The sequence below is a fragment of the Phascolarctos cinereus genome, unplaced genomic scaffold (assembly GCF_003287225.1).
Source record: "Phascolarctos cinereus isolate Bilbo 61053 unplaced genomic scaffold, phaCin_HiC Scaffold_1;HRSCAF=81, whole genome shotgun sequence".
Lineage (NCBI taxonomy): Eukaryota > Metazoa > Chordata > Mammalia > Diprotodontia > Phascolarctidae > Phascolarctos > Phascolarctos cinereus.
Genome location: NW_027555514.1, coordinates 274,591,080 through 274,617,919, shown reverse-complemented (window position 1 = coordinate 274,617,919; position 26,840 = coordinate 274,591,080). Strand labels below are relative to the sequence as shown.

General features: G+C 44.0%; 2 long non-coding RNA genes across 2 annotated transcripts in view; both read right to left on the bottom strand.

Moving 5' to 3' along the window:
• Window positions 1–26,840, bottom strand: part of LOC110205679 (uncharacterized) — a 164,148-nt gene that overhangs the window by 103,465 nt on the left and 33,843 nt on the right. The gene's annotated exons all lie outside the window — the stretch shown is intronic.
• On the bottom strand, window positions 866–26,292 carry LOC110205682 (uncharacterized). The gene is made up of 2 exons (XR_002323650.2): window positions 25,418–26,292; window positions 866–1,387 (listed from the first exon to the last, which is right to left on the bottom strand). It is a non-coding gene; the product is annotated as an uncharacterized LOC110205682 (long non-coding RNA).

Below are 26,840 nucleotides of genomic sequence, written 5' to 3'. Positions count from 1 at the left end.
AGCTCTATCCACTGTGCCACCTAGCTGCCCACAGGGATTATCTTTTGCCTTTGTGGCCCCAAAGCTGTTGTTGTAGAGTACTTTCAGTCATGTATGACTCTCCATGACCCCATTTGGGGTTTTCTTGGCAGAGATACTGGAGTGGTTTGCCATTGCCTTCTCCAGATCACTTAACAGATGAGGACACTGAAGCAAACAGGGTTAAATGACTTGCCTAGGGTCATATAGCTAGTAAGTATCTGAGGCCAGATTTGACCTCAGGTCTTCCTGACTCCAGGTCTGGTGCTCTATCCACTGAGCTACTTAGTTGCACATAGAAACTAATTAATAAATGCTTGTTCTCTCTCTCTCTCTCTCTCTCTCTCTCTCTCTCTCTCTCTCTCTCTCTCTCTCTCTCTCCATACATATACACATGTGTATGTAAACACATATATTAATCAAACATGTGTTTTCTAAACATTGTGTGTTAACACACGTGAATGTATGCTTATGTATACATTTATGTGCAGATCTACATGTGTGTCTTTATATGTGCAGTGTATATGTATACATTGTATGTGTATATATTAAAGTCCATACATATATATGTGTTAATATAGGTGAATATGTACATTTTACATATATGTATGGTGTGAGTACAAATACATATATAAACACATGTGTATGTGTTTATACATATATACACACATACACATACACATACATGCATACATACATACATATATATCATATTAGCTTTTATTATTAAGGCAGAAAAGTAGCCAAACATATTTTAGAAAGATTTTGAAGTAGGGCTAAAAGGATTTTTCCTCTTGGCCTTGAGGTAGACAAAAGACAAGAAATCAAATTACCCAGAACCATACCATCTCGTTAGCAGAGGTTTTACTATAACTCAGAATAAGAAAAGCAAAGACAGAAAAGCTGGGGAACCTTTCCTAAGGTGGGGGGGGGAACTGGTGAAATGATAACATTTTTTCCCCTCTTAGTTGACCCAATTTGAACATTTTCAACCCTGAGAAAAGGCAGGATGTGGCTGGGGCATTTTGACAGCAGAGGAATTGATGTATAGACAGGGAGAGAGATAGTGTCCAGCACTTTAAACAGTTTCAGTCAGAGGAGAAAAATGCCAAATGCGTTCCTGGATAATGAGGCCTAATCTTCTTTTTACGGAGCAGTGCTATGCAATTAGGATGGGCTTCATGTAAACGGCCCGAGCACTCGGGCTGCCTTACAACCTCAGGGTGTCAGCAAGGAAAATGGATATTCCCTGGTTTGCGCTCCTCGAGGAAGAATGCTGCTGCTAACCAGCTCCTGGCTTGACAGGTGGGACTTCGTTGGGCTTAACTTGATGGATTCTCCATCGACATCTGGAGCTGATAGCACGAAACTGTTGATGGAAGAGAAACACTGTGAACACCCTGGCCGCCCTAGAAAGGCCAGAGCTGGAGAGTGGCCCACCTTCTAGGGGAAAATGGCAGATGGTGAATAGCATGCCATGGAGAGAAGGGCAGCCAGTGGGAAGAAAGGAGCTTCTGAGTTGGATTCAGAGCTTTTCAGGGCTGAAAGGATTCTTGGGCATGATATCATGGGATTATAGCTCTAGAGATGGGATTCCGGAGGCCATATAGTACAACTCCCTCATTTTACAGATGGGGAAACTGAGGCCTAGGGCAGTTAAGTGACCTGCCTAAAACCACGTGGGTGACAAGTGACAGAAACAGGATTAGAATTTAGGTTCTTGGCCTGAAGGTTCAGGATTTTTTCCACTGTCCCAGGTTTCTACCACTGCCCCATCTTATAGGGAAGGAAACTGAGACTCAGTGAGGTTCAGAGGAGTCTTAAGGTCATTCCAGTTACTCAGCATCAGTCAGGACTTGAACTCATGTCTTTTGACTTTTTAGTCTACTGTTCTCTCTGCTGTGTCAGGCTGCCTTGAGATTTCATCCAGGATTATGGGAAATAGATAGAATTTCAGAGGTGGAAGGGACCTCAGAGAGCCTTTGGGAGCAAGAATACTAGGTTTACAACCCAACTCTTATGCTAATTACCTGTGTGACCTTGGACAACTCATGGGACTTGTGTGTCCTTATCTGTAAAATGAGGGGATTGGACTAGGTAGCCCCCAAGATCAAGGTCTGCTCCAGCTTTCAAACTGTGACCCTATGAACGCACCCTCTGCGGGATCTTCTGCAAAATCCTTGAGAAGTCATTTAGCCCTCACTCAAAGATTCCAGTGAAGGGGAATGCAAAAGAGTATGTGAAAATGAGAACTACAGAGAGAATGAAAGAGACATATAGACCCCTTGGTGAATGCTTGAAATACTAGGAAGTTTCCCCTTTATATCGAGTCTACATCTGAGTATCTACCCCTTCTATTCATTGTTCCTTTTGAGTAAAAGGCTAAACTAGATGTTCCTTAATGTCAGTGAACAATGGATGGATGGATGGATGGATGGATGGATGGATGGATGGATGGATGGGAAAGCATCTATCAATCACTTATAATAATCCAAGCACTGAGTATACTGTACCTGTACAGAAAACAAAGACAGCTGCTCCCTTCAAGGGCTTACATTCTAATGGAGGAAATGAGGCACAAAGGGGAGTAATAGCCAGGTCTAGAAAAGTACAGGGATGGTTGAGTGGATTGGTACTCCCCATCCAGGAACAATGACAGTATTGATTTGATCATGGTTCATGGTTCCAAAACTGGGGGAGAGGACTGGAAGAGTAGAGGAGAAGACAGGAGGAAGAAGACAAACTAGGAGGAACTATAGAGATGGCCAGAGAGATGAAAGTAAAAAGAAGCATGTCTAGAACTTTTTTTGAAATAATGGTCACACTTGCGATATAAGACCTTATAAAGCAGGATGGTTTCAGAATAACCTGGAAAGACTTATATGAACTGATACAAAGTGAAGTGAGCAGAACCAGGAGAATATTGTACATAGTAACAGCAATATTGTAAGAATGATCAGCTGTGAAAGACTTAGCTACTCTGATCAAGAAAATGATCCAAGAAAATTCCAAAGGACCCATGACGAAAAATGCTATCCGCCTCCAGAGAGAGAACTGATGAATGAATGTAAATTGAGGAATACTTAAAAAAAAATTTTTCCTTGCTTTTTTGTATGGTTTTTTTTCTTTTGTACCATGGCTAATATGAAAATATGTTTTGCATGACTTCCACATACATAATCAGTATATTGCTTACCTTCTAATGGATTGTGAAAGGTGGGAGAGAGGAAGAAAATTTGGAACTCAGAATTTAAAAAAATGAATGTTAAATTTTTTTACATGTAATTGGGAAATATTTTTTGAATATTTTTTCTTTTTTTATTAATTTATTTTGAACTATCAACAATCATTTCCATAAGCTTTTGAGTTTTAAATTTTTCTCTCCCTTCCTCCCCAAGACGGTATACATATACATTCCTATTAAACATATTTTCACATTGGTGATGTTGTAAGCAAGAATTAGAACTGATAGGAGGAACCACTAGAAAGAGGATACAAAACACAACAGAAGAAAAAAAGTAGCAAATAGTATGCTTCGATCTGCATTCAAACTCCATAGTTCTTTCTTTGTATGTGGATATCATTTTCCATCATGAGGCCTTTGGAGATGTCTTAGACCCTTGCATTGCTGAGAAGGGTTAAGTCTATCAATGTTAGTCATCACATGATGTGGCTGTTACTGTGTACAATGTCCTCCTGGTTCTACTCACTTAAAACAATAAATTTTTAAAAGAAAATAATGGTTACACTATTTGGCAGTTATACCAGGAGAGGAAGATTCTTCTGGGTGAAATGAGAGCTGGTAAAGCCATGAAGTAAGTATTCTGAGGGTCAGGCACAAAGTGTGATGAAAATGGAAAGATCTGGATGTCAAAGATAGTGCCTAAATATTACAACTTGATAGAATATTTTTCACTTTACCCAAGCATTCACCACAAAAGAGATCCTTTAGATACTGTGATGATACTGGAAGCAAAATGCGGGCTTCCGGAAGGAGTGAAAAATCAAGAAATAATTTTCCCCTGAGGATGATTTATAAATGTCCTTATGTGAAATTCACTGTATGATATGTGTGTGTGTGTGTATGTGTATGTGTGACTTTATTGTCTGTAAAATGGGAATAATGATGACCCATGGAATGACTTGTGAATACGATCAATGAGACAGTGAGTCTTCCAGATTTTATCAAGGATCTTAGAGAACCTTAAAATCTAAACTATGATTGGCATAAGGTGAGCTGTTATTTGTCTTATGAATCATTGTTGAGGCTCTTCTGCTGTGTCTGACTCTTCATGACCCCATTTGGGGTTTTCTTTGCAAAGATACTGGGGTGGTTTGCCATCTCCTTCTCCAGGTTATTTTATAAATGAGGAAACTGAGGTAAACAGGATTGTGTCACAGGGTCACACAACTAATAATTGTCTGAGGCTGGATTTGAACTCAGGAAGATGACTCTCCCTGACTCCAGGCAGGGAGCTCTGCGCACTATGGCGCCACCTAGCTGCCGTAAAGTCGTCACTAAAGTGCTGTAAGAATGTCAGCTATTGTTCTCTTGTGATAATAGCAGAAGACTTTGATGAGGATTAAGGAACGCTAGGAAAGGAGAGATGCCTGGCTGAGAATTTGTCTCCTGAAGGAAGAGGGCTCTGATGACCAGGAGGAAAAAGTTAGCAGAGGAGGAAAGGCACGGAAAACAAAACTGAGACAGATGTCCACTCAAATGTTCATCTGCTGTGTAAATGCGGACAAATCTTTGAGCTATCCGAGCCTCCACTTTTTCATCTGTAAAATGGGGTGATGGTATAGGCATTACCTACCTCACAGGAACCTCTGGTACCATTCAGCAAGAAAAAGAACATTGAACTTGCAGGGAGGAGACCTGGGTTCAAATCCTGACATGGTTACTAGCTCTCAGAGGTTCGGTTTCCTCAACAATAGCAACCGATCATTTATTAAGCATTTACTGTGTAGTAGGCACTGGGGACACAACAGCAGAATCAGATCTCCCTCTTCCCCCTCCTCCCCCTCCTCCTTGTTCTTCTCCTTCTTCTTCTTCTTCTTCTCCTTCTTCTCCTTCTTCTTCTTCTCCTTCTTCTTCTTCTTCTTCTCCTTCTTCTTCTTCTTCTTCTTCTCCTTCTTCTTCTCCTTCTTCTTCTTCTTCTCCTTCTTCTTCTTCTTCTTCTCCTTCTTCTTCTTCTTCTTCTTCTTCTTCTTCTTCTTCTCCTTCTCCTTCTTCTTCTTCTCCTTCTTCTTCTTCTCCTTCTCCTTCTTCTTCTTCTCCTTCTTCTTCTTCTCCTTCTCCTTCTTCTTCTTCTTCTTCTTCTTCTTCTTCTTCTTCTTCTTCTTCTTCTTCTTCTCCTTCTTCTTCTTCTTCTTCTCCTTCTTCTTCTTCTTCTCCTTCTTCTTCTTCTTCTTCTCCTTCTTCTTCTTCTTCTTCTTCTTCTTCTTCTTCTTCTTCTTCTCCTTCTCCTTCTTCTTCTCCTTCTTCTTCTTCTCCTTCTCCTTCTTCTTCTTCTCCTTCTTCTTCTTCTCCTTCTCCTTCTTCTTCTCCTTCTCCTTCTTCTTCTTCTCCTTCTTCTTCTTCTTCTTCTTCTCCTTCTTCTTCTTCTTCTTCTTCTTCTTCTTCTTCTTCTTCTCCTCTTCCTCCTCCTCCTCCTCCCTCTTCTTTTTCTTCTTTTCCTCCTCCTCTTCTTTCTTCTTCTTCTCCTTCTTCTCCTTCTCCTTCTCTTCCTCCTCCTCCTCCTCCCTCTTATTTTTCTTCTTTTCCTCCTCCTCTTCCTCCTCCTCTTCTTCATCCTCCTCATCCTCATCCTCGTCCTCATCCTCATCTCTGTCCTCCTCCTCCTTCTCTCCCTCCCTCCTTGCCTCTCTTTCTTCCTCTCTATCCTTCTGCCTTTCTGTCTCTCTCTGTCTCTGTTTCTGTCTGTTTCCTCTTTCTCTCTCTCTCTCTCATAGATCTATCTCTCTATCTATGTTTCTGTCTTGCAAATGCAAGTTAATCTGGGAGAAAGAGAGACACTAGCAATTAGGAAAGGCCTCTTGTAAGAGGAAGCCATTGAACTGAGTTTTGAAGGAGACTAGAAATTCTAAGAGGCAGAGGACTTGTATACAAGGCTGTATTCTAGGTAAAGGCAGAGATAAGAAATGGAATATTGTACGTGGTAATAATCCTTTCCCTGAGTCTGTGTGTGGAAGTGGATAGAGAGCTGGATGTGGAGTTGGAAAGATCTAGATTCAAATCTTGCCTATGGCCCTTACCATGTGGCCCTGAGTGAGTCACAACTTTTCTGTGCCTCAGTTTCTTCATCTGCACAATGCAGATGGGGGTTGTGTTTGATGACCTCTAAGGTCCCTTCCAGCTCTAAATCCTAGGATCACTGTGACGTTTTGGAGAGAGAACTGGACTTTCAATCAGAAGGACCTGAGTTCAAGTAATTCCTCTGACACATACAAAACCACTTAGCACTCTCTGTGCCCCAAGGCAACTCTCTCTGCCAGAGATTCTTAATCTAGACCCTTGGGCAGTCTGGTAAAGTTTAGGGACCCCTTCTCAGAATCATATTTTTAATTCATAAACCAAAATACATGGGATTACAAACCAATTATATTGAAATATGACTATCCAAATATTTTTCTTTATAAAATTCACAGATCCCAGGTTAAGAACCTTTGCTCTGAGACTGTAAGTTACAGATGAATCACCAATCAGCATTGGGGAGGGAGTCTGCACCTGTGCAATTATAGATCCGGACACTCAGAAAAAAATTCTTGCCCTTCCTACCTTACAGAAAAGTTATGGGAAAATCAGTGCATGCTATGTAAACATGACATTATTATCTGTAAGATGGGAATAATAATGCCTGAAGGATTTCCATGAGGAATGTGCTTTATAAACTGCAAAGAGCTCTTGTAAACATGAACTATTGTTCTAAAGAATGCTACGATGTGATTCATAAAAATTCAACTAACGCGATTTTCCAGGAGCCTTGCTGTCCTATAAAGTGGGGTGCCCCTTGACTTCCTGTGGGCTGGTTGATCTTACAAAGTTATTCTTCCTCAGAGATCACCATGGTCCTTTGCAGCTACAACTTCTCTAAAGGGGGTTGGCCCAAGTAGCCATTCTTTGGGGGAGCCTATAATTTGAGTTCCTATTTCTGACCCCACCATGCCCTCTCCTTCCTTTCTTTTTTTTCTCCGCTTGCATCTGTTGCCTTCATCAACTATTTCCAAATCCCATGGATTCATCAGCAATGGTGGGGCAGGGGGTGGGGGGAGGACTCCCCCTGCCTCTTCTCAGGCATCTGGTGTTCTTCCTGTGACCGAGGTGAACAGGAGAGGCAGTGACAGGCAAATGGGAAACAGGCTCTGTGTCTGATGGCCTGCTGTTACTTGTCAGTCATAGGCCACGGGCCGGGAGGGAGGAGAAACGTCTCCATCCCATGACAATGGAATTGGCTCCTTTACCCAGAGAAGCCTTGATCCCTTCCAGAGGCATGTTCCCTCACCTTCTGATTCCTTACAAACGGGCTGTGGAGGATGAGGAGGTCCTGGCTCCTGCAAAGGGGATCCTGTTAAGTGTGCCTGGGAAGATGTGTCTCTATGAGTGGTATCCCATGTAATTTCTTACATTGACATGTCATTGAGAGGTTACAAAAGCATTTTCAGAAAGATCATTGTGTTCGATCCTTGTGACAGATCCAGGAGGAAGGGAAAACAGATTTGATGATATCTGTTTTAAAGATGGGAGCACTAAGGATTAAGCAAGTAAGAGTCAATCTCAGCTAGTGTATCCCTACCTAAGTGTCTAGGAAAGCAATCATTCACACGTAAGTCTAATTTAAACATTATAGTGGTTGAGGACTAAATAAGAGGAAGAGAATTAGGAAGGATAGCATTTGAGAAATTGGTTAGGCCTCCATCTCCAGGCGCCACTCCTTTTTACTGGCTGTCCCCATTCCCCAGTCCCACCTCCATGCCTGCAATGCTCTCTCTCGCCTCTGACTTCCAGCTTCCCCAGATTCAGCTCAAAGCCCACCTTCTGCAGGAGGAATTTCCCAGCACCCACTTCCCCTGACTGCTAGTGCCTTCTCCTCTAGGGTTCCCTTCCATTTGCTATGGAGTGTAGCAAACAGCTCCATTATCTTCACCAAGAAAACCCCAAATGGAGTCATGAAGAGTTGGATACGACTGAAAAATGGCTCAACAACACGTAAGCATACCTGGTTATTTCTGTGTTATCTCTGTCATTAGAAAGTGAGCTCCTTTGTGGGCAGGGATTGTTTTTACCTTTCTCTGCATTTCCAGTGCTTAACGTTATGCAGGACACATAGTAGGTGTTTAATAAATACTTATTGACTGACTGACTTTAAATGGCCTCAAACTTCTCCCTGAAACAAAAATCCATCTTGGTAACAGCAGTATCCTTCACCTAGTCCAGGGTTTTTTGTGTTATGGACCCTTCTACAGTCTAGTGAAACCTATGAATACCTATTGTTTTTCAGCAAAAATAAACTTCATTGGATTGCAAAGGAAATCAATTACATTAAAATATAATTATCTAGAATTTTTTTAGAAAATGTATGGATTCCAGGTTAAGAATCCCTGATCTAGTGCAACCTCCTTATTTTACAATCAGTGTGTGTGTGTGTGTGTGTGTGTGTGTGTGTGTGTGTGTGTATTTAACAGAGAAAGGGCACTAAAATTAGGAGGGGCTAGGGTAGGGAAGGCTTTTCGTAGAAGGTGGGATTTTAGATGGGACTTAAAGGAAGCCAGGGACGTCAGTAGTTGGAGGGGAGGAGAAAGAGCATCCCAGCCATGGGAGGTGACCAAAGAAAAAGCCTCCAGCTGAGAGATGGAATGTCTTGATTACAGAACAGCCAGGAGGCCAATGTCACCGGATTGAAGAGTACATGCCAAGAAATAAGTATAAGAAGACAGGAGGGGTAGGAGGCTAGGTGATGAAGGGCTTTGAATGCCATATGGAGCATTTTGCATTTCATCTTGATGCGATAAGAAACCACTGGCATTGATTGGTTAGTGGGTAGCATGATTAGACCTTCACTTAAGAGTAAACCACTTTAGTGACTGGATGGAGAATAGATTGGATCAGGGAGAGACTTGAGGCAGTCAGGAGTTATTGAGATAGTCCAGGTGGGAGGTGATCAGGGTCTACGCCATGATGGTGACAGTGTCCGAGGAAAGAAGGGGGCATATTCCAGAGATGTTACAAAGGTGAAATCACAAGCCTCGGCAATAGCTTGGGTATGGAGAATGAGAGATAGTGAGAAGTTCAGGATGACTCCTAGGTTGTGAGCCTGAAGGATTGGGAGGACAGTGTCCTCTACAGGGGGACAACTAGTGGTAAAGTAGATAGAGCACTGAGCCTAGAGTCAGGAAGACCTGAGTTCAAATTCAGCCTCAGACCCTTACTAGCTGTATGACTCTGAGCAAGTCACTTTAATGCTACTTGCCTCAGTTTCCTCATCCATAAAATGAATTAGAGAAGGAGATGGCAAACCACTCCAGAATCTTTGCCAAGAAAACCCAAGTGGGGTCACCAAGAGCCAGACACTACTAAAACAACTAAACATAATAAGTTCTATTTTAGAAATACTGAGTTTAAGATGTTTACAAGACATCCAGTTTGAGATATCTGAAAGGCAGTTGGAGGTCAGAAGAGAGATTGGGGCAGGACAGGTAGATAGGTAGAGAATCATCAGCGTAGAGATGGTAATTAAATCTATGGGTGCTAATGAGATCACCGAGTAAAGTTCAACGGCAGAATCCTGAGAGATTCCTGGGGTTAAAGGGTGTGATCTGGAGGAGGATACAGCAAAGGAGACAGAGGAGCAGTCAGAGTGGTAGGATGAGAACCAGGAGAAAGAAATGTCCCAAGAACCTAGAGAGAAGAAAGTATCACAGAGAACACAGGCTCTCTACTCCACCCCTACTCTCCACCTCCCAGTTCTTATTATTCTCTCCCTTTTATAAGTGTCAAAGGCAGCGAGAGGTCAAGGAGAATGAAGACTGAGAAAAGGTTATTGGATTTGGTCCCAAAGGTCATCAGTAATTTTGAGGAGGGTAGTGTAGATGGAATGATGAGGTCAGAAGCCAGATTTTAAGAGGTAAAGAAAAAAGTGAGAAGAGAGAAAGTGGAAACACCTATTGTAGACAGATAAGGAAAGTGAGACCCAGAGAAATTAAATGCAGTCTTTTTTATTAAATGACTCACCCAAAATCACATAGTTATTAAGTGCAGAAAGACAGATTTATAGTAAAGAAAAGCATTCTAACAATTAGAGCCAGCCCAAAGTGGAATGAGCTGCCTCAGGCAGCAGAAGTCTTTTCGTGTTGGCTAGATGATCTTGGGGAGGGGTGGGAGAGGGGGAAGGAAAGGAATAGTCTCTGGGGAATTCTTTTTCCAGGAAAGATTAGACTAGTTGACCTCAGAGATCCCTCCCAACCCTGAGATACTGTGATGGTCTGATAAGCTTGGAGGAGGTGACATTTGAATGGAATCATGAAGGAAGCAAGATGCCTGGGATTCTGGAGGGGAGGGGTCCGCTCTCCACTCCGGATGGGGAGGAGGTTTTGAATTATGGAGAAGTGTGCAGGGAATTGGCACCGTCACGCTGTTGCTTTGGCTGCCAATTAAAAGTCATCTTAGGTAGTGTTTTCTTTATCAGACTTCCTCCCAGTGTGCCATGGCCCCGATACGTTATTGTGAGCATTATGACTAATGGCTCTGTTGGCATTTGGTGCCAGGTAATCTTTTATTTTGGGTGCATTGGTGGGGTGAGGGAGAGGGAGGAGGGGGAGGGTCCTTAGATGGGGGGCAACTAGGAATCCATAAAAAGAATCCCAAAATCTTTGCTGAGAGACTTCAGCTAAAATCCAAGACAGGTCAACACCTAAATCACCAATTGTGAGCAGGGCTGCTTCTAACTGGTAAAATTCAAACCTCTTCAGGGAGTTGAAAGGGAACAAGAAAGTTATTTAATCCGACCCTTTCTTTGTCTTACAGATGAGGCAACTGAGGACCAGAGAGCTGAACATTTAGATTGTGTTTTAAGGTGTGCAAATCACTTTATATGCATTCTCTTTTTTGTGTGTTCATCTTGATGTTATTTTATTTGACCCACTCAATAATGCTGTGAGACGGGTGTTCTTATTATCCCCATTTTACAGATGAGGAAACCAAAGCTGATAGATGCTAAGTGACTTGCCCAGGGTCAGATAGCTGGAAAATCTCTACTTAGGCAGAATTTGAACTGAGGTCTTTTTAACTCTAAGTCTGATTCTTTATGCATGACACCAGTTCAATAATTTTCAATTCAACTAATGTTTATTAATCTATGTGCCAGACACTATGCTAAATCCTTGCCCTCAAGGAGCTTACAATCTAATGGAGGAAAACAATATGCAAATGCACATATGCAAAGGAATCTCACAATTGCGAGATTCTCTCTCTCTCTCTCTCTCTCTCTCTCTCTCTCTCTCTCTTTCTCTCTCTCTTTAATATATACACACATATACAGAATAAACTTCTGCTTCTTGGTTAAGGATAAAGGAAACCTCCCAGAAACATCTGCTTCAGGGCTTTTCCTCAACTCTCATGCCTTATTTTAAGGAATAGGAGTCCCCAGAATTAGAGAGAGGAAAATTAAAAAGTAGAGTGATACAATGCTATAGCAGGTAGAGGATAGAGCACTAGATTTGACCTGGGTTCACATCCCAGCTCTCCTAATTACTTTCTGTTACTTCACCTTTCTCAGCCTCAGTTTCCTCATTTGTAAAATGAGGAGTTTGGATTAGATGCCGTCTGAGGTCCTTTCCAGCTCTAGGATTTCATGGAATAGCTGACATGGTGCTTAAAGTTTACCAATGGATTTTCACATAGATTACCATATTTGGTCACCACAAAAACCCCAGGGAAGAAGACGGAACAGATACCATCTCGGTGTCTGCTTTAAGGATGAGAGAGGGAAGAGAACATTCTTCTTAGGCATAAAGGTTTTTGCCTTTCCATTGGAAGTTCAAAACCCTTTGGAATGTCTCTTGCCTCTATCACTTATGTGTGACCTTGGGCAAGTCCCGTGAGCCAATCCCACTCAATAAGAGTTTATTTTGAGGTAAAATGAAAAGAAAGGTGGATTTGGAATCTGAGGACTAGGGTTTACAAAGCACTTCTCCCTGGGCTAGTTTACCCATCTGTAAAATGAGGGGAGTTGGACGATGGCCTCTAAGATCCCTTTCAGTCCCAGACTGATGATCCTAAATCACTTAATCTCCCTGGGCCTCAGTTTCCTCATCTGTAAAATCAGGGGGGAATTGGACTAGATGGCTTCCAAGGTCTCTTCCAGCTCTAAATCTATGATTCTATGATCCTGCTACAAAGACAAGAAAGAATAAATGGTCCTTGCCTTCAAGAGGTTTATATTCTGTAGTAGCTATACATCGTGTAAGTGACTAAATATGAATTGGTCCAGTCACTTGTGAACTTAGTAGCATGAGGAACTCCCATAGGGACTCTCTCTACAACTCAGATCCCTAGTGTTCAACAGCTGATAGCCTTAGGTGCCTGGGGCGGGGACACCTAAGGAGTTAAGGGACATGAGTGGGGTCACTCAGCTATCGAGTGTCCGAGACAAGAGCCAGCTCCTAAGGCTGAGCCAATAGCTGGTATGCCGAGCCACAGGGTTACATCAATGCAGGATGATTTGAGAAAGGAGAGGTGCACTAAGGCTTAGAGTAAAATGGAACGTCTTTGCTCAACCTTCAAGAAAGCTAGCTCTCTGTGCCTCAGTTAACTCACCTATAAAATGAAAGGGTTGGCCTCAGTGCTCCCTTGGAGTAAGATCTGTGATCTGTGATTCTAGACTTGACAATAGGAAGAGTCAATTAGCTTATGCAAAGCCCGGATCTTCCTATTCGATTGTAAGCCCCTGGAAGGAAGGTACTTTTTGGGGGCTGATTTTTGTACTCCCAGCACGTAGCACAATGTCCCTCATAGTATGCACTTAGTAAGTGTTGCTTGATTGGTTGATTCTCCCCAAAGATCTCATGGCTGCCAGGATCTACCATCCTATTCTCTGTCCCTTGTACAACCCGACATTTAAACAATTGAATATAGTTCAATAGAAAATAAAATTGTAATACTCATTTCCTCCACTGAATTATTTGAGTGCCCTTCATGGTAGATGGCAGGCCACTGGGAAAATATCTGTGGACTGGAATGTATTGCTCAGCCAGCAGTTGGGAAATGTTGGGATTGTCTCCCCCCCACCCCACCCCAAACACACACACACACACACACACACACACACACACACACACAATTCCAGGTCCACCAGCTCCAGAGACAGCCATCTTCCCATTCCTCAAGGCCATGGCCTGAGCACAAGGTCAGAAGCCCTCCAGGGTTTCCCTGACTTCTTCCAATATTGTACATGCTAAGGCATGCCCAGCAAGCAGTCCATTTAAAGAAAAATCAAGCAGAATTATGAGAGGATACTGGACCAGCATCCCATTACCCATGCTTTGCAAGAGGCCATGAATGAGCAGTCAGTGCTGTGGATGAAATGGGGGCAAGCTTGGGACAAGAGAAGGGAGCTAGCAACCCAAAAATGAATTCTAATTATGATTATGACTATGTTTGCGAGGGATGACAGAGAATCGCTTTGGGAGGCTCCCGGGAGGAGTCGGGATTAGTGTGACTTCAGCTTTCTTGGTGTGTTTTGATTTTGTCCAGACCTGATATTTTCTCTATGTGGGTCTAAGTGATTTTCTCCATCAATGCAGCTTAGTATCTTGTCTGGAGTATTTCCCCAAGTCCTAGGACCCCAGATAGAGCTTGGAGGAATCTAATCCCCTAATTTTACAGATGAGGAAACTGAGGCCCAGGGAGACTCAGTGACTTGCCCAAGGTCACACAGCGAGTGTGTACCAGAAGCAGGAGCACCCAGGGATCTCAGAGGGCACCCAGTTCAACCACTTGAGGAAACTGAGGTCTAGGGAATTTGTGTTTTGCACGTTGGACGTCAATGTCAGGATTTGAACCCAGGTTCTCTGAGAAGCAGTGAGGCCTAGTGAGAACTGGCATCCAAGCCAGGAAGATTGGGATTCAAGTCTCACCTCTAGCACAAAATGGCTACAATACTCTGGCCAAGGCAGTGGACCAGTCAGTGCTGGTCAATTCTTTAGAACAGTAAATTGCTGAGAAGATGCTGACCTGACAGAACGAGGGAAGCCTGCTTATGGGAGAAGTTCTTTATAACACAGAAATTATAGGGCTACTAGAACCACAGGACGTGCTTTGGGAGGTTAAGTGACTTGCCTAGGGTCACACACACCCAGTATGTGTCTGAAGCAGGACTTCAACCCAGGGCTTCCTGACTTGGAGGCAGGCTCTTACTATGTATGCCTCACAGCCTCTCAGAGCCCCCAGGCACTGGGGGAAAAGTAACCCACTAAGAGCACAGCCCCAGAAAACCATCATACAACTAATCTGATCATTATGCCTTGGATGAGTTCCCTCCAAAGAGTAGGAAACCAAAATCACACTAATGATTTCCTAAGAGAATATTTTTCTAAAGGTGCCAACAGTTTATCTCCTTGTCTAATCCATGGGGAGTGGAGAGCTTGGGACAATGGCCTTGGGCAGGAAGCCCCCTGGAAAAGGCCAGAGGAGAGGGTGGGGCAGCTAATGAGCGAGACAAAGACCGGGCTGAACAGAGTCCCACTCAGAGGTGTCACGGGGCAGTTGCTGGCTAGGTGGGGTTTTTTCCTCCTTGGTTATTTTTCTCAGGGGTCCCCAAGAGGCTCACGGGGCAACCTCACTGGCCTCAGAAGCGGGTGGTTGCTTCCTGCGCCTAAACAGCATAGGGGCCTGAAATGCAGAAAGGAGCCCAGGAATGGATAGTTTGATTGTATTTCAGCAAGACCTGGGTTCTCATCTCTCCTCTGCCACTAACTCTCTGGGTGACCTCAGGAAAGCCATTCTCTGAGCCTCCAAAAGATTATGCTGAAGATGCTTGGGTCTTCATTTTTTTTTTTTTATCCAGACCTATAATACCTTTGGGTCCTAGTATGAAAATTCCCTCCATCAAAGCAAATCAAAGCATTAACTTCTAGTCTTACAGAATGCCCAGGGGCCAGATGAAAAAGACTTCCTTGAGGTCGCAGAGCCAGTAAGGGTCAGAGAAAGGACTTAAACCCAGGTCTTACTGACTTTCTATTTTATCTCCCTGCCGTGAGGCCAAAAGGAGATAACACCTGTGAAAAGTCTTTAAAGTTAAGAGCTATAGAAGAATGACTAGGGTGAGCCATCTTCACAGGCATTCCCTTTCCTTCTCCCCAGGTCAGGCTGCAACCTCACAAATCCCTTGCCATCGTCCCTCTCCCTAGGTCCATCATGGTACCATTAGCTTCTCCTCAGAGCCCTCCCCGAGGTTGGGCCAGACTCTCTAAGGGTACCATTGCTACTGCACCTGGCTAGAACAGACTGTCCTCTGGGCACAGTCTCACCTTCCACCCTCACACACACACACACACACACACACACACACACACACACACACACACACACACACACACACACACACACACACACTTCAAGTAGGCTCCTACTTATGATTCTAGGGAATAGCATTGTCATACTGGTCAAATATAGGCTCTACCTCCCCTTTCTCTCCCTCCCCCTCAACAATTACCTGTTATAAATTCAGAGTAAAGTTTATATTTGTGCTTTCCATGGATGATGGTGGTTAAGAAGCTGATAGAAAAGTGAGGAAATATGAACTGATGCTGAGTGAAGTAAGCAGAACCAGGAGAGCGTTGTACATAGTAACAGCCACATTTTATGATAACTAACTTTGATAGACTTAGCTCTTCTCAGCAATGCAAGGATCTAAGACAACTCCGAAAGTCTCATAATAAAAAATGGTATCCACATCTGCAGAAAGAATATGGAGTCTGAATGCAGATTGAAGCATTCTATTTGCTCTTTTTTTTCTTCTGTTTTGTTTTCTTTCTTCTTTCCTGTGGTTCCTCCTATTGGTTCTAATTCTTCTTTACAACATGGCTAATGTGAAAATATGCTTAATAGGAATGTATATCTACAGCCCATATCAGATTACATGGCCATCTTGGGGAGGGAGGCGGGGAGGGAAAGGAGAAAATTTAAAACTCAAAAGCTTATGGAAGTGATTGTTGAAAACTAAAAATAAATTAATAAAAAATAATTTAAAGAAAGAAAAAAATAAGGAAAAAGAGAATAGAGTGAAAGTGATAAAGACAAAGGGAAAATGATGAAAATGAATCAAAGCAAGAAGTATGGGAAGTCATACATCATCTTTCTCTTCCCTTCCTTTTACGAATGTGGCACCTTGGAGCACCAGAGAAGGAAAATCCCTGGCTTTGGTCATACAGATGGCCAGTGGGCAACTCTGGCTTCCTAACTCATATCACAGTACTCTAATAACCTCCTAATCTTAAGTTGGTGGACAGTGGTCTTTCAGAAAGAATCATATTTTCTAATGTTCTATCTCATGTCCCTATTGCAGACAGAATGAGAGATGCTGGTTTTCCACGTCCTGATGGGTCTAAGGCAAATTTACAAATATGGAAGAAGCTTGTAATTCCCATTCCTAATTGCTCAGTCAGAGCAGGATCTTCAGACCACAAGGAAATGTCCTCCGAATGCCTTCTTGTCTGTCTTCCAACCCTTGTCTTCCTGCCGTGACCCACTCCTCCGCTTCACTCCCCCACACTCAGCCTAACCCTCAACTTCTCCTTTTGGGAATACGGTGTTATGGTCATTTACAGGATTTGCAGAACCCATCATAAATCACTCATGACTCCTCATTGTTCAACTGTCTCGAGCCAGGGCTTGCTTGGGTCGGTTTTTGAAAAGGCTGCCAAAGCTTTTGCTGGCTGAAGTGTCTTACTCATAATCTCATTCATTCCCAGGAGAAGAAGAAAGATATGGTGCAAAATGCAGGAAGATTTGGGTTTGACCCACACCACGTGTGTGTCAGTGGACAAGTCACTCCACCTCTATGGCCTCAGTTTTCTTATCTGTAAAATTGGAAGCGGAGCAATCAATGAATCAATCCCTCTGTTCCTGTCCACTTTCAGTATGTGATGACATCTTATTGCTAAATATCCCTGCAAGTGAAGATGGGGTACGGACAACAAGCCTGCACCCCATCTGTGGCTCAGGAAGTTAATAAACATCTTTAAAGACCTGCTCAGACCCCAGTCTTCCAACTCCAAACCAATATGCTTTCCACGACACTGCGTTTGCCTGTGTGGTCGCTACTCACATGGAGTTTACAATCCAGCAAGGAGCACGAGGACAAATAACCATGATACAACCCCAGAATCCCTTCAGCCAATTAGAAAGCTTCTTGGTCTGTGGTTATGCCAAGCACACAGCACTGATCAGCCCTAATTTACTGATGAGAAAACTGAGGCTCAGAGAGATTGGGTGATTTTGATAGAATGAGATCTAGAGCTGAAAGGGATCTTAGAGGGCATTAAATCTAAGCCCCTCTTTTGACAGATGTGGAAACTGAGGCTCAAACTTACCCCCCACCTGCCCTACAAATATAAAGTCCTGATTTCCTGCAGTTGGGTCTCTTCCCTCCAGGGCCAGCGCTCTTCCCATCACATCACCCAAGGACAGAGCATGACAGGAGTAGACAGTGTATAATCCCAAAGATGGAGAGACCCTGCCCGCTTTCCAAAACAAAATTAACAAACGTCCTCCCTCCCCTTTTTCAACACCAGCTCCCACTGGGATGGGAATCTAAGAAGCTGTCAGACCTCTGTTTAACAATGGTTTCTTCCTGTCCTCTTAGCTGAGGCTGATTGATGGTGATAACATTCAGTCGGCTCTGCTGGTAGCTGGAGGAGACAAGGCGAATGTCTCTCACCCTTATCATCCACAGAATTGCAGCCAGAGGAGAAAGGGAAGGGGGGAAGGGAGAAGGGTCAGAGAAAGAGCATTTCTTTACAACTTTGGACCAAGAATCCTATGATGTTATAGCTGGAAGGGGCCTCAGAGACAGAGTCCAACCTGGCTTCCCATCTTAAAGTTAGGAAAAAGAGAAGGGAAGCAAAGACCCCTCTGTCTACCCCTACACATACTATGAGAAGGAAGGAAATAAACATCTGTTAAGGGTCTACTATGTGTCAGGAACTGTGCTAAGCACTTTATAAATACCGTTTCATTTGATTCTCATAACAACCCTGGGAGGTGAGCGCTGTTATGATCCCCATTTTATCACTGAGAAAACTGAGGTAGGCAGCTGTTATGTGACTTTCCCGGGTTTCTACAGCTAGTAGATGTCTGAGGCCAGGTTTGAACTTGGGTCTTTCTGATTCCAGACCCAATATCCAGTACACCAGTTAGCTGCCCTTTGGATAAAACTGCAAAATAGTAGAAGAAAAAAATTGAATTTGGATTCATAGAATCATAGATTTGTGATTCATAGAATCATGCATTTAGAACTAGGCATCTTAGATGTGATTTGGTCCAACCCCTCATTTTACAAATGAAGACACTGAATCCCACAAAGGTTAAATATTTGTCAAAAGTCACACAAGTATTTAATCGTAAATTCGATCCAGAATTTTAAATTCAGCAGTCCAACATTGTCCCAAACTGCCTATCTGTTGGGAGTCCTGTATTGAAAACCTGACTCTCCCCCTTCCTACTCCGTGTGAGCTTGGGCGTATCACTTTTTTCTGGGCCTCAGTTTCCTCATCTGTAAAATAAAAAGGGCTGAATGAAATTGTTTCTAAGATCCTCTCCAACCTTAACGTCTATGATTGATCTCAGGTTGGTAGCCTGAATGAAAGAAGCATTTCCCTTGAGGATAATGTCAGACTTCTTTGTTGCACTCCAGAACCCTGGCAGTTTTGGCCGGACAATCCCCCTGGAGAACTCTGAGCTAGTTGGGAGGGTTTCAGAAGCTTGGCAGCTCTCCAGCCTCAGCTGGGTACAAGTCTCTTAGACATACTTTTCACTGCCTGAGGCTTTTAACACTGGCATTTCTGGAAGTCCTCTTTTCTCCTGCAAATAAACACTCCAGGGATAGCACACTGGTGGTCTAGCGTGTGTTATGGAGCTGGGGCGGCTGGGGCTGGGCATGACGACCAGTTACTTTGGTGGCTTCAGGGCCCCCAGACTTCTGAGAGTAGAATCTGGACATTCCCTGACCTTAACTCCAAGAAGCCAGAAATCAACCATTTTAAACTTTGTTTCAGTATAAAATGGGAGTTTTCTACTTTTTCTGTGTCCTGTGCTCTTTTGACAATCTTCTGAAATCTAGGGACCCCTTCTTATGATCACCATCTTTCAGTGCATAAAATAAATACATAGGATTACAATGGAAACCAATTATGTTGAAATAGTTATTGAAATGTTAGAAAAAACAACTTCATGACCCCAAGTTAAGAACTCCTGGAGAGAAAAATCTTACAATGTGAGAGAGAACTCATCCCACCAAGGGCCTTTTACTGGAGGGCCAGGGAATTCTTCCCACAGCCATTCACAAGACAGCTAGACAGCAAGTCAAATGGAAGCTCCTTGAGGGCAGGGACTGTTCTGTTTGTTTTGTTTGATGGAGCACTGGGCTTGGAATCGGGAGGACTCCTCTTCCTGAGTTCAAATCTGGCCTCAAACACTAGCTGTGTGACCCTGGGCAAGTCACTTCACACTGTCTGCCTCAGTTTCCCCATCTGTAAAAGGAGTTGGAGAAGGAAAATGACCAACCCTTTCAGTATCTTTGCCAAGAAAACCCTAAATGGGGTCACTAAGAGTCAAGCATGACTGAACAATAATAGCATTTCATAAGTGTTTGTTGAGTTGAATTGCCCTGAAATTTCAGTCCCATTTATTCAGAATCCTAGAATTAAGAGCTGGAAAAGACTTTGGAGATCACCCTCTCCCTTTGCTATCTGGGCACTCCCTTCATTGGTACAGATAGTCGCCCTTCACACCTTCTCACAGCAGAGCTTAGGGCTCTGCTCCTAAGCAGTGCAAGAATGGATTCAATGAGCATGTCAATCATCCAGCAGGTGGGAAGCACCCACAATAGGCTGGGCATCGTGCCACACATGGAAGACACAAATACTGTGAAATTGTTCTGGCCCTCAAAGAGCTTCACTGATGGAAAAGAAGCTGAGGATATTTCGCCCAGAGAAGACACAGGGAACATGAGTCTGCCTTCCTGTACGTGGAGGGTTCTAAAGGGGAAGAGGCTTGGAGGGCAGAGGTAAGGGTAATGGGCAGGTGTTGTGGAATCTGTTGTAATGGTTGGAGCTGTCAGACAGAGAGACAGAGACAAAGAGAGACAGACAGAGAGAGGGAGAGAGATAAAGAGAGAGAGAGAGAGAGAGAGACAGAGAAAGGGAGAGAGAGGAGGAGAGATTGAGAGAGGGGAGAGGGAGAAGAGGAAGATGGAAAGGAGTCATTGAGTGCATTGAGCAGAGGGTGACATAGTCACCTTGGCAGATGAATAGAGGTTGGACGTGAGGCGGGAGACCCATCAGAAAGTTATCACAATAGTGTAGGTGAGAGGTGATGAGGGCATGAATTAGGGTGGAGTCTGTGAGACTGGATAGAAGGAGACCTTGGGAAGGCAGGATGAGACTTGGCAATGGATTGGGTAGGCAGGTGGGGCGAGTGAAGAGCTGACTCTGTGCCAAGGAGGCTGGAGATGAAGTGCTGTGTCCATGGACTGGCAAGTAAAGCCAGTGTGGCTAGATCAGAGAGAGTGTGGGAGAGAGTCAAGAGTAGGAACACGAGAAAGAGGAGAAGAGTAGGTTGTGAAGAACTTTAAATGCCAAACAGAAGAGTTTGTATCTGATCATATAGAAAGGAAAGGTCGGGGATCATGAGCTAGCCCAATTGTGTGACATGAGCAAGTAGTCGATTTACCTCCATAACCCTCAGTTTTCTTATCTGTCAAATGGGGATAGTAATACCTCTAGTAACTGTCTTGGGAGGCAGCATGGCATAGAGGGCTGGCCTCAGATCTAAGAACACCCGAGTTTAATCCCTGCCTCTAAAAACACTAGCTGTGCGACCACGGGTGACTTAGCTAATTTCTCAGAGCTGCTTCTCCTCCCACCCCTCCCCAATTATCTATGACCACAAACCTAAAGAAATCCCTTCCCCTGTGTGGGCCTCAGTTTTCTCATCTGTAAAATTAGGAGGATTGGGTTAAGTGCCCTCTGAGGTCCCTTCCAGCTCTAGAATGATGATTCTAAGTCACATTCTCTCTACGTGCCACAGTTTCCTCATCTGTAAAATGAGGAGGTTGGTCCCAATGACCTCTGGGGTCCCTTCCTGTTCTAGATCTCTGATCCCATGACCCTAAGTTACAGATGAGTTGATGGTCTCCTTGAGTGGAAGGAATTCCCCCAACAGGAGTTCTCCACCCGGATGAGATCACAGGGGCAGACACCAAGCCAAATCAATTAATCAATCAAGCAATTAATTAAAATTAATTATGAACAGATTGTAATTGTAAATGAGCTAATTAAAATGGCATCTACTTCACAAGGTTGCTTCATAAGCAAAAGCCTAAGAGATGGTATTACTGTCAGCATTCCCCTTAAGAGTCTAATGAGGGACTTGGCCGCTGGCTCCCGTAGCAGGGGAGAGGTCCAGGCTGCTGGGGAAGAGCTGGTCCTAAAGCCTGGGTCAGCCATGAACTTGGCCGTCTCCCCTCACTCTAATGAACTGAACACAGGGCCCCCATGCCTCGGCCTGCAGGCCTCTTACCACCAGGGCTTTTTAATGAGAAAGCCTGCAGTCCTGGGCCGGCCTCTCCACTGCCGCTGGCTGCCATGGCTCTCCAGGCCATTAAAAAGGCCACGATGGGGGGAAACAAAAGGGGCCATTGGGAACAAGCCTCTGAGCCATGAAAGAGAGGGAGAGCCAGTCTGGGGGAGCTGGGGAGGGGGCAGGGGCCGAGGGAGAGGCTCCCTGGGAGAGAGGGAGCAGGAGGGAGATAACGCCGGGCTGACTTTCCCTGCCCCTTTGGTTTATCATGTTAATTCTTCCCCAGCTGTTTTTATGGAGGGACCTGGTGGCGCCAGCAGGCTGGGCCAGAGCATTGACAAGGTGGCCGGCCCCTAGGGGAAGGGGCTGAAAGCAGCTGGCCCCCCTACTCGGGGATTTCCGTTTCAGGTCAAGTTCACAAAGGAAATGGAGACTGGAGAAAAGGATTCAGGAGTCTTTTCATGAGTTCTTACATATAGAACTGGAAAGGGTCCAATCACCTCATTTTATATATGAGGAAACAGATGTGGAGAGGTTAAAAGACTCACCCAAGGTCACACAAACAGGAAATGACAGAGCTGAGACTCGAACCCAGCTCCTCAGACTTAGAACACTGGTGCCATCCCGCTGTTCCAAATGGCTTTCTTTTGTTGGAATCTGGAAGGGTTCTTAGAACATGAAATAGCAGGGGGAGACTTTAGAACAAACAGGGACTGTCAAGGTGTGCTGGAGGAAGCTTCTACAGGCTTTGGGGAATTTTTAAAATTTCCCTTGTGAGCATTTATACCACAAAAATCTGCAAATGCTACTCAAAAGGGCTTGATTACTGTGATTACTGTTTTGCCAGTTGTCTAGAAAGTGATAAGGAAAATGTTGTAATAATAATGCAGATTAAATGTTGCCAGTTGTCTAGAAAGTGATAAGGAAAATGTTGTAATAATAATGCAGATTAAATGTAACAGCATGTCCTGCTTTTCAGAAAGCTGGTTGTTAAACATTTCCCAACACACCTCTGGCTGGAAGGATCCTTAGAATTTGGAATGTTAATGTCAGAGTTGGGAGGGGCCTGAGAACAGGGGATGTCAGGGCTGGGAGGGTTAGCTTTATAATCCTATGATCCACCCAACCCAATTTAAAAAAACAACCTAAAATGTTTTATTGAAAATAGTATCATACTTCAATTTATTTAATTGGGTGGAGCAGTGGACAAAGCACTGGTTCTAGAGTCAGGAAGACCTAAATTCAAATCTGGCCTCATACATTTACTAGTGGTGTGGGCAACTCATTTAACCTCAGTCTGCCTCAGTTTCCTCATCTGTAAAATGGAGACAATAACAGCACCTAGCTCCCAAAATTGTTGTGAGAATCCAATGAGATAATAATTATAAAGCTCTTAGAATAGTGTTAGCACTTAGCAAGTGGCATATAAGGGTTAGCTATTATCATTATTATTATCAGTTACAATGTACAGTTCGATCACTTAAGTTCAATGATTAAGATTATGATAACTTTTTCATGTCTATTACCACCATCCCCCTCTCTGAGTGGCCCACAGAGTCCTGTCTTACACCTGCATATGTTTCTATAGACACAGAGAAAAGTGTATTTCCAGGAACTGGAACATTCTGTCTGTCGAACCAAACTTTTATCTGAAACACTCAGAGCAGAAGAGAGGATTTATCCAGATAATTGCTTCAAATTGCTGCTTCCGAGTAGAGCAGTGTAGACCCAATATAAATACCACTGGCACCATCTAAGGCATGAGTGCCTGGCACATAGTAGGTGCTTAATAAATGTTTATCGATTGACTGATTGGGTGATCTGTACAGATATAATAAGGTCTCTGCTTGCCAGGTTTGCTCAGTAATGGGCACTCTGATATGTGCAGGGTTGGAGCAAATGGTCTCTAAATCTGAGATCCTATGAGCTCTCTGTGCCTCAGTTTCCTCATCTGTGAAATGAGGAGGTTGGACCAGATGAACTTCAAGGGCCCTTCCACCTCCAGAGTTATGATCTCACTAGGTGCTAGGCCCAGTTCAAAATAGACAGAGAGGAATTCTGCCCTGGAAAATTTCCTTCAAAATCATCTCTTCCAGGGGTCAGCTATCTCTAACCCACCACTTCTTTTCAGCCTGACAGCAAAGGAGAATAAGTCTTACATTTTAAAATAAGGACTCATACAAAGGTAGATGGCAGGCTGGATTAAGCACGCAGGCTGTGAAGCATTGCACACAGTAGGCAGTTAATGTTTGTTGACCAGAATTGATTAGGTCTGAGTTTTTGTTTTTCGGTCTGGACTGGGTGAGGAAGCTCCATCTGCCAATGCAGATTGATCTGCATGCTCTTACAGAATTATCTGGGGCTCCAAGGGCTTGAGTGACTTATCCAGGGCCACACAACCAGTATGTGTCAGAGTTTGGGACTTGGACCCAGGTCTTCCTGACTCTGAGGACAGCTCTCTATCTCTGTTGCCTCTCTGAGATGAGCACTAAGATGATTCACCAACTGGACAGTGTCTTTAGGGTGGATGGGAGGGGGAGAAATGTATCTTGGCATTCCTAGACTCTAGGCCTCCTACACCAAAATCTGAAACAAAGCAGTGGAAATTCTATTAGAACAGGCAAATGACAACTCACAGCTTCCTATCTAGCCTTTTCCCCTGTTATAGGCTGGACCATGAATGGATGGGTAGATGAATGGATGGATGGATGGATGGATGGACAGATGGAGGGGTGGAGGGATGGAGGGATGGATGGATGGATAAATGAATGAATGTAAAAGCATTTCTACAGTGCCTATTAAATTCCAGGTGCTGTGCTTGGCAACTGGACACAGACAGAAGTGAGAAAGCCTCTGCCTTCAGGAAGCTTCTAATTCTAATTCTAATACAGGAGGATGATTCACATAGAGCTGGGATAGACTGGGAGGGGAGTCGTAGGAGTGGCGAGATGAGCCCCACAACCTTTTCTAGTAGTGATGGCGGTATTAATTAGATTATTGTTCCCAGAGCAAGGTGGGGAGGGGTGGGAAGAAGAGTATGTGGGGCAATGGGGCATATGGCAAGATAGCTGGGACAGATGGATGGAAGCCAAGTCTGGGGTTGTTGTTATAGAGGGTTAGGTTAGTTTTCACTCACTTGCTCACCAGTCAAGATGGTTCCCCACAGAAATTGAGGAGAATGGCCCACTGAAGGCAGCATCCTAGCATGGCAGACACAAATGGGAAAAGGGCAGAGCAGGAAGAAGGGACCTCCCTAATTTCCCTTTACCGTGTTCCCTGAGCACACCCTAAAAGAGGGAGAAGTCATAGATGGTTCGAAGGATCATAGAACTAAAGCTGAAAGGGATCTTAAAAGCCATCTAATCTCAGTCCCTCATTTTACAGATGGGGAAACTGAGGCACAGAGAGATGAAATGACTTAACCGAAGGTTACACAAGTAGCAATATCAGAAGTGGGATCTGAATCCAGGATCTCCAGCCCCAAAGTCCTTGTTCTTTTCACTGTACCACACTGGTTCTAACAGTCCCCTTTCTAGCCCCCATGTTAGTGTGGCTATAGATGCAAGAACCAACTTTGGGAGGAGGGAAGGAATAGATACGTACCGTGTGTGCATCTGGCTGCACTTGCAGAGTACCCAAACACAAAGACAAGGGAAGACCCTTTGAAAACCAAGAACATCTCAGCTGTGCTTCTCGGATACAACCAGTCTTACCCAGCTTAACTCTTCTCTTTGTCCTTTGTGAGGTAACTTTGGGCAAGTCACTTCCTCTTTCTTCCATTTCCTCATCTGCAAAAGGGGGATAATAATCGCATCTGTCTCCCAGGATTGCTGTGAGGCTCAAATGAGTTACTAACCTTAAAGCCCTATATAAATGCTAGTTATCATGAGTGTGCTATCCTTTTGTAGTTGACGGATAAAATGTCTTCTTTTGGGACCTGAATAAGAGCACTGGGATGTCAGCCCCTCTTCCGCAGACTCACTGAAGCCACCTTCGGGATGAGTTCAGTAGGCGACTAGAGGGAGGGGATGCCTTCGGATGAGATGCCTGCTGCCACATGTATTTGATTTCCTCGGCTGGGTCTCTATGTTTTGAATGTTTCTCATTCCATACCGTTTGGAGTTTATGAGTCTCTGGCATGGCAACACCTAGTGAAAATGCCATTCTCGAAGCTTTATGGATCAAGGTCATGTCCAGGCAGTGGTGGCCAATAGCTTAGTCCGTGAGGGTAATCCAGCTCCAATACGGTTAATTTGTGGAATTCTCAGAAATATTTTGAGTCTGAATTTGCAGTTCGGGAATTAGTATGAAGAACGTTATTCTCTCCATTATTATAGCTACATTTTTTTTTAATGAATTCAGTTAATCCACCCAACTGAGACATAATGCCAAGGAGAGGAAAATGCAGATGAATGAAGAGTTGCACAGTTCAGAGTCTCCATCTGGGTAAGCCTCTAATTGCTTAACCTGGGGTTATCTGATCCTTCAGAGTCTACAGAAATTGGACTGGAAATCTCTCAAGGTCAGGCTTCCTCCAGAGCCTTCCAAGGGAGCCCAGCTTCCACTGGGTTAGGTCAGCCCTTGCCCATGTGATCCTACAGAGCTCCTGTGTCCAGCAAACTCAGGAAATGGAGCAGGCAGCAAGGGAGAGAGGGAGACAAGAGTCTTTAGGAGTCACTCTTAGAAGCTGTGACTATCCTGTGAAAACAGAGCCACGTGGGAAGGCCTGGATTCAAATCCTACCTCAGACATTTACAAGACATGCAGCCCTGGACAAGTCATTTACACTCCTCCCCTGTAAAATGGGGGGGGTCTGATCCAGTGGCCTCTAAGGTCCCTTCCAGCTTTAAATCCATGGTCCTATGTCAGGTGGAAGGTAGAAGACAAGGAAATAAATAAGAGGCCTACTCTGTGCTGGGCACTGTACAAGAGTAGAACAGTCACAGCTTCCAATTCATGAACATTTGGGGGATATAGATTTATGGAGAACTTTCCCATGAGATAGGCAGTTAAAGGATAAGTGACC